The sequence below is a fragment of the Nerophis lumbriciformis genome, linkage group LG01, assembly GCF_033978685.3.
Source record: "Nerophis lumbriciformis linkage group LG01, RoL_Nlum_v2.1, whole genome shotgun sequence".
In the NCBI taxonomy this organism is placed as follows: Eukaryota; Metazoa; Chordata; class Actinopteri; order Syngnathiformes; family Syngnathidae; genus Nerophis; species Nerophis lumbriciformis.
Genome location: NC_084548.2, coordinates 10,296,909 through 10,316,927, shown reverse-complemented (window position 1 = coordinate 10,316,927; position 20,019 = coordinate 10,296,909). Strand labels below are relative to the sequence as shown.

General features: G+C 38.8%; 1 protein-coding gene across 2 annotated transcripts in view; it reads right to left on the bottom strand.

The window, feature by feature from the left end:
- The window catches only part of nphp4 (nephronophthisis 4), a 462,240-nt gene that overhangs the window by 354,968 nt on the left and 87,253 nt on the right, over window positions 1–20,019 (bottom strand). The gene's annotated exons all lie outside the window — the stretch shown is intronic.

Genomic DNA, 20,019 nt, shown 5'->3' with positions numbered 1-20,019 from the left:
ATTGGTGATTTAACCCCCAATTCCAACCCTTGATGCTGAGTGCCAAGCAGGGAAGAATGCTGGTATGAGCTTTTAAACATAACCTGTTAACTGCTGCCAATCAAATGGTGAATAAGATACTCTTTAGGGTTCATATGTTTGTAAATCTGACTGTGATGAAGTCAGTGCCTCACCAGCCATCAACCTCACCGCACGTCACTGCAACAGACATACCAAATGACGGCGACAGAGTCGTAGAAGAGAAGAGGGAATATTCAAGCAGGCGATTTATATACTAACAAAACTAGTGGAAGATGGCAGAGAGATTCTCTTCCTTAGATGTTGCTTTTAGCCATCTAGACCAGTGGTTCTCAACCTTTTTTCAGTGATGTACCCCCTGTAAAAAATGTTTTAATTCAAGTACCCCCTAATCGGGGCAGTATAGCTCGGTTGGTAGAGTGGCCGTGCCAGCAACTTGAGGGTTGCAGGTTTGATCCCCGCTTCCGCCATCCTAGTCACTGCCGTGTCCTTGGGCAAGACACTTTAGCTCCCAGTGCCACCCACACTGGTTTAAATGTAACTTAGATATTGGGTTTCACTATGTAAAGCGCTTTGAGTCACTAGAGAAAAGCGCTATATAAATATAATTCACTTCACTTCACTAATCAGAGCAAAGCATTTTTGGTTGAAAAAAAGAGATAAAGAAGTAAAATATGTCATCAAATTAAATTGTATAACAGTGCAAAATATTGCTCATTTGTAGTGGTCTTTCTTGAACTATTTGGAAAAAAAGATAGGTTTTTATTTGTATTTATAAAGGATTTTTGAATTGTCGCTATTTTTAGAATATTAAAAAAAAAATCTCACGTACCCCTTGGCATACCTTCAAGTACCCCCAGGGGTACGCGTACCCCCATTTGAGAACCTCTGATCTAGACGATGGTCAGGAAACCCACAATATGTCAACTTGGCCACATTTGAACAAATGTATGCGTCTGGATAAAACATTAATTTGAGTTGTTTACCATGTAAGCCCAAATCAAAACTGTTCTCCACTGCCATATTTCGCACGAGAAATGATGCCAAAAATGTATGCCGAAGTAAATATCGATATCCTACTGAACTGACAACAGAGGTAAGGAAAGAAGGTTGTGGAATACAAAAGTATATTATTCCCCTCACTCCCCTTTTTTATTACTTCACTCTCTCAAACAGTTCAGTAACTATAAACATCAAAGACCAAAAGATAATTTTTTTTTAAGTTGAATCTTTTCAGCTGCAAAATAGCTTTATACCTGCCTTACAAACAATGCATTGACAAAAGAAGCTTTCGGTTCAAAAATAGGAAAAAAGCTGGTATGAAAAGAGAGAAAAAGGCGCATCAAATAGAACTTCCTTAGCACAGATGGCGCCCAGTTGCAGACAACTTTTTCATCATGTATTTCTTGTTATTCATTATGCATGGACCTCAGGTACCTGTCAGATGCTGTGTGCATAGATTAGATACTAACCCCACTCCCAGCAAAAAAATATCTCTTTAGCACTGTAGTGAGCGGTGGTTTATGTGGTGCCTCAGAGTCAGCTGAGTGGCAGCTTGGCATAAGATGTGAAAAAGAACAGGAACTGAGGTAGAAAAGGGGGAGGAGGGGTGGGAAATGGCTCAGGATCAGATAAATAGTAGCAGTGGTTTTTGGGGAGAATGTTTGGTGAAGGAAGAAGAAAGTAACAGATGATTACAAATAGGTAAGAACCAATTGGAAGACTGATGTATTTCCAGGTTTGAAGCAGATTACTTTGAGAGTACAATCTATGGCTGGGAGAACATTTTGATGGACAGTAAAAACTCTAATTATAGCCCAGGATTTAATTTAACAAAACTGCAAAGAGAGCGATGTGATAATTGAAATCTGGCAGTAATTGTCGAGAAGCTGTTCTCTCCTAGATTTCAAAACAAAGTATTTCAAACTTCTATAATGATTGAAGCAGTGGTGTGCTGTCAGGGCCAGCAAGGCCTTCTCTGCTGGCCTAACATAATCAGAGTTTGGTGGTAGCGAAGGGTGTATTTTGTAGCGTCACGGAAGAGTTAGTGCTGGGTATTTGTTCTGTTGTGTTTATGTTGTGTTACGGTGCCGATGTTCTCCCGAAATGTGTTTGTCTTTCTTGTTTGGTGTGGATTCACAGTGTGGCGTATATTTCTAACAGTGTTAAAGTTGCTTATACGGCCACCCTCAGTGTAACCTGCGTTGCATTCACGTGTGTGTGTGTGTGTGTGTGTACTTGTGACTGGGCCGGCACGTTGTTAGAATGGATGAAAAGCGGACGTGACGACAGCTCGTAGAGGACGTTAAAGGCAGTGCCTTTAAGGCCCGCCCCCAAGACTGTGGTCCGGGTGGACTACGAGATATAATGACTGATGAACACCTTCGTTCGATAATGAAGGTTGCCTCAGCTCAAAGCCTGAGCCCCGACATTAATGAACTAGCATCCAAGAAAAGATGCCAGGTATCTGGCTTGGGCACGTCAGATTAGATCAGTGTGTTGCAAACTGAGCAGTTTAAAGTCCTGAATGGTTGGTTTATTCATTGTTATTTTCAAATGTATTAGCCTGTGGAAAAAGTTAATGTTGATATTTTTCAGAAGGATGCAAATAGAAAAGAGGCATTAAATATTTATTTAAATTGTATTTGATATGCCATTGATATTTTTTAATTATTATTATTATTATTTGAAACTCGATTTTGCATGTCACTATAAAGTTATGTAAGCCTTGCTTGTTCAATATTCAATGCAAAACTTGTTTTGGTCCCTATTAAAAGGTTAATTTATTCAACCTTGGCCCGCGGCTTTGTTCAGTTTTAAATTTTGGCCCACTCTGTATTTGAGTTTGACACCCCTGCTATAGAGTAAAGATAAAATTATTTTTTTATTTACTTTCCCTAAATATCTAAAAGTAGTCCTATTTTCTTCATGTCATATTGTGCTCGTTCCAATGCTGTTGTTTTTAGTTTTAGTTTGTATCCAATCAGAATTCAGCTAGCCTATGTTGCCATGCTATACCAAATCTGCCCTGGGCCTTCAGAATCAAAAATGCGGCCGTCTGTGCACTGTAAGTGAACGGGGACATACAGGTGATAGACAGTTGCGATAGCCAATCAGATCACAAGTTGTTGTCAGCAAGGCCTTCTAGATGGCCTCAGGTTGAACGTGACATTTACGCATCCTGTGATTGGATACTCATCGGGACCGTTAGCGGATGAATTTGAGAACACATAGAGTTGAGAGACAGTTGTGATAGCCAATCAGATCACAAGTTGTTGACAATAGCCTGATGTTAACAAGACTGTGATTGGATACTCACTTGTCATTCGGAAGTGAGTATCCATTCACAAGTGTTGACCCACAAAGAAGGAGAACAAAACGTTGATTAGGTGGCAGATATATATTTGCTAGGCCATTTTCAAGAAGGATATTTAAAGAGAAACTACATTTGTGAGACGATGTCGGCCAACCCCGGAAGCTAGCTCAGCTGTTCTGGCGATGGAATGGGGAAATGCTCGCCATTTCCACTCGAATAAGCGGACGACGAGGGGTACCACTGGCTTATACGGCATTGAATAGCTGCTACAAATTGTGAGTTCAAATATTTAATTTTTTCACTTTTAATTTGTTTTTTGCTATTTCAATTTTGACAGTACCACATAAGATATGTTTTAATTGCTGATGCGTTTTAATATATTTTTAAATGCACCAGAACATAACCCGTTTTGTGCACTGTTGATATGATTCAATTCCCAGTGGGGCGTAAATGTGTTCCTATATACCGGTAGTATTTCTCCAGCAATGGCCATGTGGTGACATCAATTATTGAAGTGTATTAAAAACATAGCTCTCCTTGACCACACGCTCAGCTAATGACAGGAGCAACAACAAAAAAATTCGCAATAGCAGTAAGAAGTACACTATCCATCCATCCATTTTCTACCTCTTGTCCCTTTTGCGGCCGCGGGGGGTGCTGGAGCCTATCTCAGCTGCAACATCAGAAGGTTGCCTACAGAAACAGCTGTTGTGTCGTGAAATTTCCCCAATGTGGGATAAGCAGAGGTGGGTAGAGTAGCCAGAATTTGTACTCAAGTAAGAGTACTGTTACTTTAGAGATTTAATACTCAAGTAAAAGTAAGGAGTAGTCACCCAAATATTTACTTGAGTAAAAGTAAAAAGTATGTTGTGAAAAAACTACTCAAGTACTGAGTAACTAATGAGTAACATACACACACATATCATATATATATATATATATATATATATATATATATATATATATACACATACATTGATATATACAGTATATAATTTATATTTATTTATTTTGCCGTTTTTGTTTACATGTTAAAGGTGCTTTAATGAATATACATGCATGTTTAACACATATAGATTCCTTTCTTTCATGAAGACAAGAATATAAGTTGGTGTATTACCTGATTGTGATGACTTGCATTGATTGGAATCCGACAGTAGTGATGATAAATAAAAAAAAGTCTTCCTTTCTGTCCAATACCACATGAAAGTGGTTGGTTTTTGGCATCTTATTTGTCCAGCTTCCATATTCGTTTTTATACACTTTACAAGAAATACATTGGCGGCAAACTCCGTAGCTTGCTAGCTTGTTTGCGCTGGCTTTCGGAGACTCTTATTTTGAAAGCGCAGGCGCGATGGAGCGGCATTTTTATTGTGAAGACAGGAACTGTGCGGTCAGTCTTTAGGCTTTTGACGGGAAGTACGGTTGAAATAAAAAAAGGGTCTTTTTTCCTTCACATTTTTGATTGATTGATTGGAACTTTTATTAGTAGATTGCACAGTACAGTATATATTCCGTACAATTGACCACTAAATGGTAACACCCGAATAAGTTTTTCAACTTGTTTAAGTCAGGTCATGTGACCCCTGGCTCTGTTTGATTGGTCCAATGTCACCAGTGACTGCATCTGATTGGTGGAACGGAGTGAACGTCACCAGTGACTGTATTTGTTGAAACGCAGGCACTATGAAGGTCTGTCTGACAAACCAAAACAAACAAAGCGTGCATTAACAGATCTATAAAAATTAGTAGCGAGTAGCGAGCTGAATGTAGATAAAAGTAGCGGAGTAAAAGTAGCATTTTTTCTCTATAAATATACTCAAGTAAAAGTAAAAGTATGTTGCATTAAAACTACTCTTAGAAGTACAATTTATCCCAAAAGTTACTCAAGTAGATGTAACGGAGTAAATGTAGCGCGTTACTACCCACCTCTGGGGATAAGTAAAATTAATAAAAGCTATCCTCATGCCAATGCCATAGAGCAGTGGTCCCCAACCACCAGTCCGTGACCTATTTGCTACCAGGCCGCACAGAAACAACAATCAATTTATAAACTACCGCATTTTCTCAGACTTAACTTTCGCCTCTCCCAAAAAACACACCAATAAGCTTGTTACAAGCTCATTGAGAGAATGCCAAGAGTGTGCAAAGCAGTAATCAGAGCAAAGGGTGGCTATTTTGAAGAAACTAGAATATAAAACATGTTTTCAGTTATTTCACCGTTTTTTGTTAAGTACATAACTCCACATGTGTTCATTCATAGTTTTGATGCCTTCAGTGACAATCTACAATGTAAATAGCCATGAAAATAAGGAAAACCCACTGAATGTGTCCAAACTTTTGGCCTGTACTGTATATTTCAACAAACTGACGAGTTTAAAATTCAACACTGTGGAGGGAGATGTTGCCAGCGCTGCCTGCAGGAGCAAAGGTCACCGCCTCTGTCCATGGTGCTGAGGACAGAGCAACATCAGACGGGAGTGTGGCAGTGCTGACGGCGAGACACAGCTGGCAGGTGATTAGATTTCACAGGTGGTACGTGTTAATCTAATCATCTGTTGTCTTTTACATTAAGCGGCCAGGAGCAGGAGTGGATTGAGGATACGAACGTGACTGAAAAGTCACGTTCTACTGGAGAATAAGTTGGACTCAAATATGTGCACATTAAAAACTTTGTTAAAACTGCACGCTTGGCTCTTGTGCCGTGTCTACAGTGGAGCTGCTAGGAGGCTACTTCCACAAACACCTCAAATATTACTGGGCAGTTGGTGTCATGGAAGTGTTTAGTTGTATTCCCTGTGCACTGTACGGCTGCCCAATGTTGGTAGTGCATAACGTCTCCTCTTTGACCTCCCGTTTGTTCTTCCTGCATTCGCTGCATATTTATATGCAGAAAACAAGTCTCTATGGAGACAACACATACGTAAATGTGAATATAGCAAAGTTTGTTGGGCTGTCTTACACCACGGAAATCTATAGGGCATACACAAAGTACATATGGAACATGGTTTAAAGTGTTATTGTCACAAGGGAACACACACCAGTACGTAGGCTGGCTTTCCATCATAGCACTGGGGGTTGTATTGCCAAGTTTCTATTTGTGTTCTCATGGGAATTTAGTTGGAAATCTTAGGCAGCTCCATATTGTGTTCACTTTAGATAAGTTTCCAGAAAAATATTGTGCTGAGTTTCCAGCAACATATTTTGCTGCAGAATGAGCGAGGAAAAATAGTGGCTGGAATTATTATTATTAATCATGTTTTAGATGCCAGTAGTTTACTGGTTAAAGTGCATTACTTCTCTAAAATAGGTTACATTATGATTTTTTTCCCTGCATTTAAAACACTTCCTTGTGGTCTACATAAAATGTTAAGGGTGTAACGGTGCGTGTATTTGTATTGAACCGTTTTGGTTCGGTTCGGAGGTGAACCGAACGAGTTTCCACACGGACATATTAAGTAGCGTACCGCACGTTGTCGGGCTACGACAACAAAGCGAACGCGGGGTAAGGTATGCTTCTGGCAACACGTCAAACATGCTAACCCATTTGAAGCGTCACCACCCCCAAGTGAACATTGCTTCAACGACGAGAAAGACGAGCGTCGTGCAAACACCGCATTCAAGCAGCCTCTCCTCGGCGAGTCAGGCAGGGCTAAAGCAATAACAAATGCCGTTGGTGTTTTTATAGCAGCAGATTTAAGACCATATTGCATTAAAAACTAGATTTTTACCCACTTCTTTCTGCAGACAATGTGGATACACTGATTTTTCTGGCAAAAAACATGAAGATTGAGTGAAAGTCACCAGGGTTAAAGCCTTGGGGAAAAGAAAAGTTAATCTGAGGCTGAGTTGACTTGAAACTGTTTAAAGGGGAACATTATCACAATTTCAGAAGGGTTAAAACCATTAAAAATCAGTTCCCAGGGGCTTATTTTATTTTTTGAAGTTTTTTTCAAAATTTTACCCATCACGCAATATCCCTAAAAAAAGCTTCAAAGTGCCTGATTTTAACCATCGTTATATACACCAGTCCATTTTCCTGTGACGTCACACAGTGATGCCAACACAAACAAACATGGCGCATAGAACAGCAAGGTATAGCGACATTAGCTCGGATTCAGACTCGGATTTCAGTGGCTTAAGCGATTCAACAGATTACACATGTATTGAAACGGATGGTTGTAGTGTGGAGGCAGGTAGCGAAAACGAAATTGAAGAAGAAACTGAAGCTATTGAGCCATATCGGTTTGAACCGTATGCAAGCGAAACCGACGAAAACGACACGACAGCCAGCGACACGGGAGAAAGCGAGGACGAATTCGGCGATCGCCTTCTAACCAACGATTGGTATGTGTTTGTTTGGCATTAAAGGAAACTAACAACTATGAACTAGGTTTACAACATATGAAATACATTTGGCAACAACATGCACTTTGAGAGTGCAGACAGCCCAGTTTTCATCAATTAATATATTCTGTAGACATACCCTCATCCGTTCTCTTTTCCTGAAAGCTGATCTGTCCAGTCCAGTTGGAAATGCATCTGCTTTGAGTGTCGCAGGATATCCACACATTCTTGCCATCTCTTTCGTAGCATAGCTTTCGTCGGTAAAGTGTGCGGAACAAACGTCCAATTTCTTGCCACTTTCGCATCTTTGGGCCACTGGTGCAACTTGAATCCGTCCCTGTTCGTGTTGTTACACCCTCCGACAACACACCGACGAGGCATGATGTCTCCAAGGTACGGAAAACAGTCGAAAAAACGGAAAATAACAGAGCTGATTTGACTCGGTGTTTGTAATGTGTTTGAGAAAATGGCGGATTGCTTCCCGTCGCTCCGAGAGCGAATAATAGAAAGGCGTTTAATTCGCCAAAATTCACCCATTTAGAGTTCGGAAATCGGTTAAAAAAATATATGGTCTTTTTTCTGCAACATCGAGGTATATATTGACGCTTACATAGGTCTGGTGATAATGTTCCCCTTTAATGTTGCACTTTTTATATGTAGAAGAAAAGTTTTGTCATTTTATTTAATCTGAGCAACAACTTGAGGCAGTTAAATGTTGATTAACGTGGACCCCGACTTCAACAAGTTGAAAAACGTATTCGGGTGTTACCATTTAGTGGTCAATTGTAGGGAATATGTACTGTACTGTGCAATCTACTAATAAAAGTCTCAATTAATCAATCAAAAAAAAGCACTTTATATGTAGAAAGGTTTTGTTAAGAAACCATTCTGAGCCATATCTTATTTAGTTTTTATTTGATATATGTTGACCACATTAACCCTGGCAATGGACCCTGTGTGTATATGTATGTTATTATTATCGTTAGCATTCATGACTGCCTGCTGTTGCACTGATCAGCCTAGTGGTGGCTCACATCCATCACACACAGAGCTATTTCTATTTTTGGGCAGAGTTATTATAGTGTTCCCAATGTTAAAAGGATAAAGCCATTGTTTACACATTTGGTAAATAAATAACCAAAAAAATTTATATTTTGTTGTTTTCTTACTGTACCAAAAATAGACCGAACTGTGACCTCTAAACCGAGGTACGTACCGAACCAAAATGTTTGTGTACCGTTACACCCTAATAAATTTAAATTTTTTGTCAAAATGATACATAGATTATGTTTTACAGACCGTCTTTAACCACTTTCTAACCGTGTCTTCTGGATGTGCCATTTTGTGGGCCGTCCTATTTATGTGCCTCCACTTCAACTGTGTCTCCACCCTGTCATCTGTGTTGTAGTTTTTAGCGAATCCATATGGAGTTTACTGACTTGGAACTATACGCTATTTTCTACTAGAAATGGCAACAGAGGAGGCCAACAGAGGAAGATGCATGTGCATGTACGAGCCTGTCTTCCCCACAACAAGAGGATAAAGAAAAACTTTGTGACTACGTCGGACTACAATAGCAGACCGGTGAAAAGTTATTCGGGTAAAACTTTACCATATATGGAGATATCTGCTGGTGTGCGAGCAACAAATACGTCACTAGCTACTCAGATTTAAAACGGCTCATTTGGAGGAAGTATAAAGGAAGGTAAATATCTCCACCACTTCCATGGTTGCGTTCAAATTTCTGGGACTAAATACACATAAACAGGTGCCAACAGGTAAGACAATTTGTCTTAATCAAAAATATTTCAGGAGTTTTTATTATATTGAACGAATATACAGTACCGTATGTTCCAGTGACGTGCAGTCACTAGAGGCAGGTGAGGCGGGGCCTCACCTGCCATCATGGAAAGAAAAAAAATGTAAAAAGAAAAAAAAAAAAAAAAATTGTTATATGTATCCAGTGATTATACTATAAAGTTATTTTCCATTCAACTTCACCAGTTTTAGATTATTTTTATTCAAAATCGCTGAATTTTCACATTTGCCGTTCAAATACTGAGAAGAGACGGTACAGTGAACAGCAGCCAGTTGAGGCACGTCACTCAGTGCCGCAACATGGATTGCGCAATGACTCGGCTAACTGCTGGCCTGCTGTGCAGTGAGACCGTATTGCTATATGAACTATATTATACATTTCCATAGTTTAGTTAGCTGAGGTATATAATGTACAGTGTATTTTGTCAACAACTGTATGTGTGTAAAGTATTTCTTGTGCTGAGCGATCATAAAACGGCTGCAAAAGACGCACTGGCTGAGGCTTGCCTTCTGCACCCCCGCCGTAGAATTGTTATATCAACTAAAGCCCACACTTAAACTTTCCACGTGCAAGATTGAATCTATTTTAAAAAAATATTTCATAAGAAGCCAAAAAGTGCAAAAACAATAATGTTGGTGTTGGAGGAGTTGTGAATGACTGCAGGGACACAACATTAGATACACCTGCAGACTGCAGGTGTATCTAATTCACAACTCCTCCAACACGAACATTATTGTTTTTGCACTTTTTGGCTTCTTATTAAATAACTTTTGTAACCTATTTTCATGGGCTTTCCTCTTTGTGATGTTAAGTTCCTGTTATGCGCTGTTATACAGTATATGCCTTGAGCTCTTATTTTGAAGGCGCTAAGAGTGGAAGTGATGTCACGTTGCAGAGGTTTTTGAAAGAAGGTATATAAAGTGGTCCTTGTGTAAACTGGAGCCTCCGTGTTTGTTATTTTGTAGTTTCATACAGTATAGGCGACATTTATAAACCCTTGGTTACACTTTTTTAAATAGATTCAATCTTGCACGTGGAAAGTTTAAGTGAGGGCTTTAGTTGCGGCGCATGGACTTAATTTCTAAGTAAAGGTAAGACCATAATAACGTTTTTTTTATTAAATGTGCTTTTTTGTGTGCTACAGTTTGTATGTGTAAAGTTAAAGTTAAGTTAAAGTACCAATGATTGTCACACACACACTAGGTGTAATGAAATTTGTCCTCTGCATTTGACCCATCCCCTTGATCACCCCCTGGGAGGTGAGGGGAGCAGTGGGCAGCAGCGGCGCCGCGCCTGGGAATCATTTTTGGTGATTTAACCTTGATGCTGAGTGCCAAGCAGGGAAGAATGCTGGTATGAGCTTTTAAACATAACCAGTTAACTGCTGCCAATCAAATGGTGAATAAGATACTCTTTAGGGTTCATATGTTTGTAAATCTGATTGTGATGAAGTCAGTGCCTCACCAGCCATCAACCTCAACGCATGTCACTGGTATGTTCTGTCTTCTCTCTGACCATAGTCGTCCCTCACCACGTTGCGCTTTAAAGATTGTGCTTTACGATATAGCAGATTTGTTTTGTTTTGAAGCATATTCTACATATTTTGGGCTTAAATGAGGTCTTATTGATGCACAGTACAGGCCAGAAGGTTGGACACACCTTCTTATTCAATGTGTTTTCTTTATTTTCATGACTATTTACATTGTAGATTGTCACTGAAGGCATCAAAACTATGAATGAACACATGTGGAGTTATGTACTTAACAAAAAAAGGTGAAATAACTGAAAACATGTTTTATATTCTAGTTTCTTCAAAATAGCCACCCTTTGCTCTGATTACTGCTTTGCACACTCTTGGCATTCTCTCGATGAGCTTCAAGAGGTAGTCACCTGAAATGGTTTTCACTTCACAGGTGTGCTTGAAGCTCATCGAGAGAATGCCAAGAGTGTGCAAAGCAGTAAATAGAGCTACAAATTGTGAGTTCAAATATTTAATTTTTTCACTTTTAATTAGTTTTTTGCTATTGTAATTTTGACAGGACCACATAAGATATGTTTTAATTGCTGATGCGTTTTAATAAATTTTTAAATGCGCCAGAACATAACCCGTTTTGTGCACTGTTGATATGATTCAATTCCCAGTGGGGCATAAATGTGTTCCTATATACCGGTAGTATTTCTCCAGCAATGGTCATGTGGTGACATCAATTATTGAAGTGTATTAAAAACATAGCTCTCCTTGACCACACGCTCAGCTAATGACAGGAGCAACAAAAACAATTTCGCAATAGCAGTAAGAAGTACACTATCCATCCATCCATTTTCTACCGCTTGTCCCTTTAGGGGAAGGCGGGGGGGTGCTGGAGCCTATCTCAGCTGCAACATCAGAAGTTGCCTACAGAAACAGCTGTTGTGTCGTGAAATTTCCCCAATGTGGGATAAGTAAAATAAATAAAGGCTATCCTCATGCCAATGCCATAGAGCAGTGGTCCCCAACCACCAGTCTGTGACCTATTTGCTACCAGGCCACCCTTTGCTCTGATTACTGCTTTGCACACTCTTGGCATTCTCTCGATGAGCTTCAAGAGGTAGTCACCTGAAATGGTTTTCACTTCACAGGTGTGCTTGAAGCTCATCGAGAGAATGCCAAGAGTGTGCAAAGCAGTAAACAGAGAAATGGTGGCTATTTTGAAGAAACAAAAAAACTTAGTACTTGGGTACTAATTCCCAAGTACTGGGAATTAGTACCTACCAAATTGATTCAAGAGATCAAATTAGTTTTTTGTTTTTTTTTAATTATGTTAATTGTGTGTAATTCATAATCAATTGTGACAACATGACATTTGTTCTGGCTTTCTTGCTCCCTTGGATTTTATTTTTCTATTACATTTATATTTTCTAAAATGAAAATAACAATTAATCAGTCAAACTATTATTTATTGTCCCATAGTTGATATGCTTAAATACCCATGCTTAGCAATGCTTTGTGCAAAATTGCTTTATTTGTTTAGTGTGTTTCTGTGTTATTAAAAGAAAATGTCAATTAAACGATTATTCTACAATCGTTTCTAGCAATACTGCAATCAACATTTTAGGGTCATTATAAGGCACACTGTTTGTGTTTATTTAAGTCTGTGTTGGAAACCAATTTGATTTGCTGGATACAAAAACATAATGAAAACCCTGTTCTAATTTAGCGACGCAATATTTTTCAAACCTATGCCAGTGAAAGTTAATAAAGGGGGAACATATCAGCCTCCAGGGTATGTTTTCCATCCTAAGTCTTCAACAACGGACATGAATGACCACTAAAAGAAAATGCATGTCTCTCATCGAGCAGCGCAAACGGCATTTAGATACAGTTCTTGCCTGACTCCAAGACATTTCCCTTTCAAAAGACTTCACATCAAAAAGTGTGTCCCTGTCAAACGGACAGAGAAATAAGTTAGACAAGAGAAAAAAACAGGGGTTGTGACCGTAAAATGGCTGAAACACCAAAAGTGTCAGCCAGCAGAGTGCCACTTGAAACAGAAAAGCAACGTTACTAACTAAACAACGAGCCGTGTGATTAATAATTCAAGTGGCGTAAGAGTCCGTTTGAAAGAAGCCCATCTAATATTCATGTGACATGATAGCCAAGACAGGAACCCTGTGCTCTCACTACGCACATTGTTATTCATACTGTAAAGCGTTACGGTGTTTGGCAATTTATAGGCTTACTTTTAACTAATGAGGACATACAATATTTAAACTACCATGAGCTTCAAGGGACTATTTCTGGATTTAAATGCTTAACCCGTGTAATTGTGCCATTTACAGCACAATTACATGTTAAAACCTCTTAAATTGTTGTTTTTTTGGCTTGCTCCTATGAAAAGACAAATAGCTTACTTTTATAATATGTTGTTGATGCCCCACTGCTTTGTACTATTTTATGTTTCTGCGTTGGCAAACCCAGACCACCTACTTCAGTGTCTATAATGATAGTGGACCAGTCAGGACATCTCCCATGTGTGCATTAGCACTTGTTTATTGTGCCTTGTTTGGTTCCTGACCACGTTTTTTTTTTTTATTACAAATGACTATTAAAAGCTACCCATCATTATTCCCTCGGGGTGCAACGGTACACAATGATCACTGTTCGGTACCTCGGGTTTTTATATTACATTATATTTTATATTATATTCATTTTCAGTACAGATATTAGTTTTTATTAGTTAGATTTCATGGGATTTAGCGATTAGGAGTGACAGATTGTTTGGTAAACATATAGCATGTTCTATATGTTATAGTTATTTGAATGATTCTTACCATAATATGTTACGTTAACATACCAGGCACGTTCTCAGTTGGTTATTTATGCCTCATAACGTACACTTATTCAGCCTGTTGTTCACTATTCTTTATTTATGTTAAATTGCCTTTCAAATGTCTATTCTTGGTGTTGGGTTTTATTAAATAAATTTCCCCAAAAAATGCGACTTATACTCCATTGTGACTTATATATGTTTTTTTCCTTCTTTATTATCATGAAATATAGTAAATTGTAGTGAAGTCCGTTCAGTCTGACATTGTAGTTTAGTAGTTATAGCCACGTTAGTTAGCTCGCCTGACTAGCGATTTTAAAAAATGTAATAAAATAAAAACATTCCAAATATGTCTAATGTAAATTTTACAAGTAGATTAGCTGTAAAATTAATTATGAAATGAAGTAAATTGTAGTAAAGTCTGTTTACTGCTAGTTTGACATCATAGTCTACTTTCCACAGCGACGTTAGTTAGTTCGTATGACAAAAAAATATGTTAATATGTATGGGGAGTAGCAAAGGACTGAATATCTGATCAAACATAAGTGTCATTATTGGTTATTACAAACCCCATTTCCATATGAGTTGGGAAATTGTGTTAGATGTACTGTAAATATAAACGGAATACAATGATTTGCAAATCCTTTTCAACCCATATTCAATTGAATGCACTACAAAGACAAGATATTTGATGTTCAAACTCATAAACTTTATTTTTTTTTTGCAAATAATAATTAACTTAGAATTTCATGGCTGCAACACGTGCCAAAGTAGTTGGGAAAGGGCATGTTCACCACTGTGTTACATGGCCTTTCCTTTTAACAACACTCAATAAACGTTTGGGAACTGAGGAGACACATTTTTTAAGCTTCTCAGGTGGAATTATTTCCCATTCTTGCTTGATGTACAGCTTAAGTTGTTCAACAGTCCGGGGGTCTCCGTTGTGCTATTTTAGGCTTCATAATGCGCCACACATTTTCAATGGGAGACAGGTCTGGACTACAGGCAGGCCAGTCTAGTACCCGCACTCTTTTACTATGAAGCCACGTTGATGTAACACGTGGCTTGGCATTGTCTTGCTGAAATAAGCAGGGGCGTCCATGGTAACATTGCTTGGATGGCAACATATGTTGCTCCAAAACCTGTATGTACCTTTCAGCATTAATGGCGCCTTCACAGATGTGTAAGTTACCCATGTCTTGGGCACTAATACACCCCCATACCATCACAGATGCTGGCTTTTCAACTTTGCGCCTATAACAATCCGGATGGTTCTTTTCCTCTTTGGTCCGGAAGACACGACGTCCAGAGTTTCCAAAAACAATTTGAAATGTGGACTCGTCAGACCACAGAACACTTTTCCACTTTGTATCAGTCCATCTTAGATGAGCTCAGGCCCAGCGAAGCCGACTGCGTTTCTGGGTGTTGTTGATAAACGGTTTTTGCCTTGCATAGGAGAGTTTAAACTTGCACTTACAGATGTAGCGACCAACTGTAGTTACTGACAGTGGGTTTCTGAAGTGTTCCTGAGCCCATGTGGTGATATCCTTTACACACTGATGTCGCTTGTTGATGCAGTACAGCCTGAGGGATCGAAAGTCACGGGCTCAGCTGCTTACGTGCAGTGATTTCTCCAGATTCTCTGAACCCTTTGATGATATTACGGACCGTAGATGGTGAAATCCCTAAATTCCTTGCAATAGCTGGTTGAGAAAGGTTTTTCATAAACGGTTCAACAATTTGCTCACGCATTTGTTGACAAAGTGGTGACCCTCGCCCCATCCTTGTTTGTGAATGACTGAGCATTTCATGGAATCTACTTTTATACCCAATCATGGCACCACCTGTTCCCAATTTGCCTGTTCACCTGTGGGATGTTCCAAATAAGTGTTTGATGAGCATTCCTCAACTTTATCAGTATTTATTGCCACCTTTCCCAACTTCTTTGTCACATGTTGCTGGCATCAAATTCTAAAGTTAATGATTATTTGCAAAAAAAAAAATGTTTATCAGTTTGAACATCAAATATCTTGTCTTTGTAGTGCATTCAATTGAATATGGGTTGAAAAGGATTTGCAAATCATTGTATTCCGTTTATATTTACATCTAACACAATTTCCCAACGCATATGGAAACGGGGTTTGTATGTTTCTTTTTTTTTTTTTAAGTGCAACGATGCAGACAAGTGCAACTGTAGCAGTTTGAACAATCTAAAGTATTAAATTGCTTAAGTATTAAAAGGAGTAATAGCATTCAGTTGACCGAAATTTCACAGACAAGTTTTCTTTATGTATGTTTTGCTCCTGAAAATAATTCTGACAGTCTTTTCCAATAAGATCAATTACTTATTCAGTAATCGTTAGATAACCAATTGACTTGGAACACCACATTTCCATCGCCAGACTCAAAATGCCGCCCTTTCTTGGTGTGATGTCATCTACAGAACTGGACCTTGGGACTGGAACTTGTTTGTTTACAAAATAGCGCAGTGGCGGGCCGTGCGTTTCCCACCTAGGCCTTCAGTGATGTCCGACTTCAATTATTACCTCTCAAAATACCATCATCTATGTCACCACATGACCATTGCTGGAGAAATACTATTCAGGAACACATTTACGCCCTACTGGACATTGTATAAAACGGGTTATTTTCTGGCGCATTTAAAATTCAATAAACCCGCATCAGCAATTAAAACATATCTTATGTGGTACTGTCAAAATTTAAATTGCAAAAACCATATTAAACGTGAAAAAATAAAGAAATAAAATATTTGAACTCACAATTTGTGACATCAACTAGACGCCATATAAGCCAGTGGTAACCCTCGTCGATTTGAGTGGAAATGGCGAGCATTTCCCCATTTCATCGCCGACATCGTCTCACAAGATGTAGTTTCTCTTTAAATATCCTTCTTGAAATGGCCTTGCAAACATATATCACCTCCTAATCAACGTTTTGTTCTCATTCTTTGTGGGTATACACTTCCTGCTTCCTGCTAAGTTGAAACTTAGCAGGAGGATTGATTGATTGAAACTTGTATTAGTAGATTGCACATTACAGTACATATTCGGTACAACTGACCACTAAATGGTAACACACCAATAAGTTTTTCAACTTGTTTAAGTCGGGGTCCACGTTAGGAGTGACAAGTGAGTATCTAATCACAGTCTCGTTAACATCAGGCTACCTAGATAGGCTACTGTCAACAACTTGTGATGTGATTGGCTATCGCAACTGTCTCTCAACTCTCTGTGTTAGAGATGCGCGGTTTGCGGACACAACCGCGGAGTCCGCGGATAAACCGCGGGTCGGGCGGGTAAAAATAGATTTTAAATAGATGCGGGCGGGTTGCGGTTGAACCAATTCGGAAATATATATACATAGTTAAATGTTGTTACCCACATACGAAAAACGAGCAGCACTCTTTGAAACAGTCAATTTTTCATCAGGCACCGCGTCCCAGCAACAAGTGGCGCAAGTGAGCGCTCCTTCAGCGCAGCAGGGCGCATTTTAGAGGCGCTCTCGCATGAATCCTGGCACTGTAGATGCCATTTTATTCCTGCATAGTGCTAACAAAAAAAAAGTAAGTAGACATACGGTTACCTATAGGCTATACCAAATAAGCCCATGTCTAACCTATATTGAGTTCGGTCAGCTAAATAATTTTGATGGTTACGTGTTGTTTGGGCGTACTACAATGCAAAGGAATTAAGGCAATTGCGTTGTTTATTGTGTTTTTTTTCTATTCGAGATATACTACTATGTGTGAATAATTATTTGGCCTCACTTTCAAGTGAAGCGCATCTCCGATTGGCGACAATGTAAGGCTATTTAGCCTGCTTTGTTTGTCGCGACCGTCTATTTTCATTATAATTCAAGTTTGATGATAAAGTGCAGTCTGATGGGTTTGATTTTCCCCCTTCAGCTATTTGCCTTGGCCAATAAGTTGCAGGTAGTTTATTATTATTATTTATTTAATTTATTTTTGTTTAAATAGAGATGACATGCATATGTTATTGTATAATTTAAGTGTGTGCGCGTGATTGACAGCCTAAGGCTTATGAGGCACATTTTTTATTTATTTTTTTATTTCAACTTAAAAACGTATGAGCCTATGCCTATGCCTAGAACATAGGCTATGTGTTTATCTTTATTTTCCTGCCTGTCGTTGACAATGGAGATTGTCTGATATTTTGTCATGGCTGCAGATCAATCAATAAAGGTTCATCTTTGTCGCGAAATTGTTCACTGCTTCACTGTGCACCCCGCCCTCGTCCCTATTTGAGCATTATAACGTTAACAAGTTAATATTCATTGAAATAAAATCAGAATTTTTTTTTTACCTAACAAAAATATAGGCCTAGTTTTTCTAAAACATTTTTTTAACTTCTTAAAAGCCTCGTTCGGCTTGCTGCAACTGCGCACACAAAGTGTGAGGAACGCACTCCTGATCTGAGGGCATTGGCAACAATAGTCAACACTTTCTTAATGGAAATGACAATAATATTATAATAATGATAAATAATATTATCACGCATTAATATCTCTTAGCCACTAATGCGTGGCCAAGATATATTAATGCGTGGCACGCATTGAATGTCTCTGCTACATTGGATCAGTCTCCTTTCTTTAACAGGCAAAAGCTTTATAACCTCACTAATGCCTTGCATCGTCTATATTAGATATATAACAACGGGCGGGTGCGGTCGGGTGTGGTTTTGATAAAATGTTGGTTCGGGTGGATGGCGGATGGTTGATAACTTTTGTGATGCGGTTGCGGATGAAATAATTGCCTATCCGCGCATCTCTACTATGTGTGCTCAAATTCATCCGCTAACGGTCCCGGTGAGAATCCAATCACAGGACGCGTAAATGTCACGTTCAATGCAAGGCCATCTAGAAGGCCTTACTGACAACAACTTGTGATCTGATTGCTATCGCAACTAGGGATGTCCGATAATGGCTTTTTGCCGATATCCGATATTCCGATATTGTCAACTCTTTAATTACCGATACCGATATCAACCAATACCAATATCAACCGATATATACAATCGTGGAATTAACACATTATTATGCCTAATTTGGACAACCAGGTATGGTGAAGATAAGGTACTTTTTTTTAAAAATTAATAAAATAAGATAAATAAATCAAAAACATTTTCTTGAATAAAAAAGAAAGTAAAACAATATAAAAACAGTTACATACAAACTAGTAATGAATGAAAATGAGTAAAATTAACTGTTAAAGGTTAGTACTATTAGTGGACCAGCAGCACGCACAATCATGTGTGCTTACGGACTGTATCCCTTGCAGACTGTATTGATATAAATGATAAATGATAAATGGGTTGTACTTGTATAGCGCTTTTCTACCTTCAAGGTACTCAAAGCGCTTTGACACTACTTCCACATTTACCCATTCACACACACATTCACACACTGATGGAGGGAGCTGCCATGCAAGGCGCTAACCAGCACCCATCAGGAGCAAGGGTGAAGTGTCTTGCTCAGGACACAACGGACATGACGAGGTTGGTACTAGGTGGGGATTGAACCAGGGACCCTCGGGTCGCGCACGGCCATTCTTCCACTGCGCCACGCCGTATATATATATTATATATATTGATATATAATGTAGGAACCAGAATATTAATAACAGAAAGAAACAACCCTTTTATGTGAATGAGTGTAAATGGGGGAGGGAGGTTTTTTGGGTTAGTGCACTAATTGTAAGTGTATCTTGTGTTTTTTATGTTGATTTAATAAAAAAATAAAAAAATAAAATAAAACGATACCGATAATAAAAAAAAACGATACCGATAATTTCCGATATTACATTTTAACGCATTTATCGGCCGATAATATCACACATCTCTAATCGCAACTGTTAATCACCTGTATGTCCCTGTTCACTTACAGTGCACAGAAGCCTGCATTGTTGATTCGGAAGGCCCCAGGCAGATTTGGTACAGCATGGCAACATAAGCCTGCTGAATTCTGATTAGATAAAACCTTTAAAATAAAAACAACAGCGCTGGAAGGAGCGCAATATAACATGAAGAGAATATGGATACTTTTAGATATTTAGGGAAAGTAAATTAAGAAATACTTTTATCTTTAATTATGATCATGATTTCTGGTTACCGTATTTTCCGCACTATAAGGCGCACCGGGTTATAAGGCGCACCTTCAATGAATGGCCTATTTTA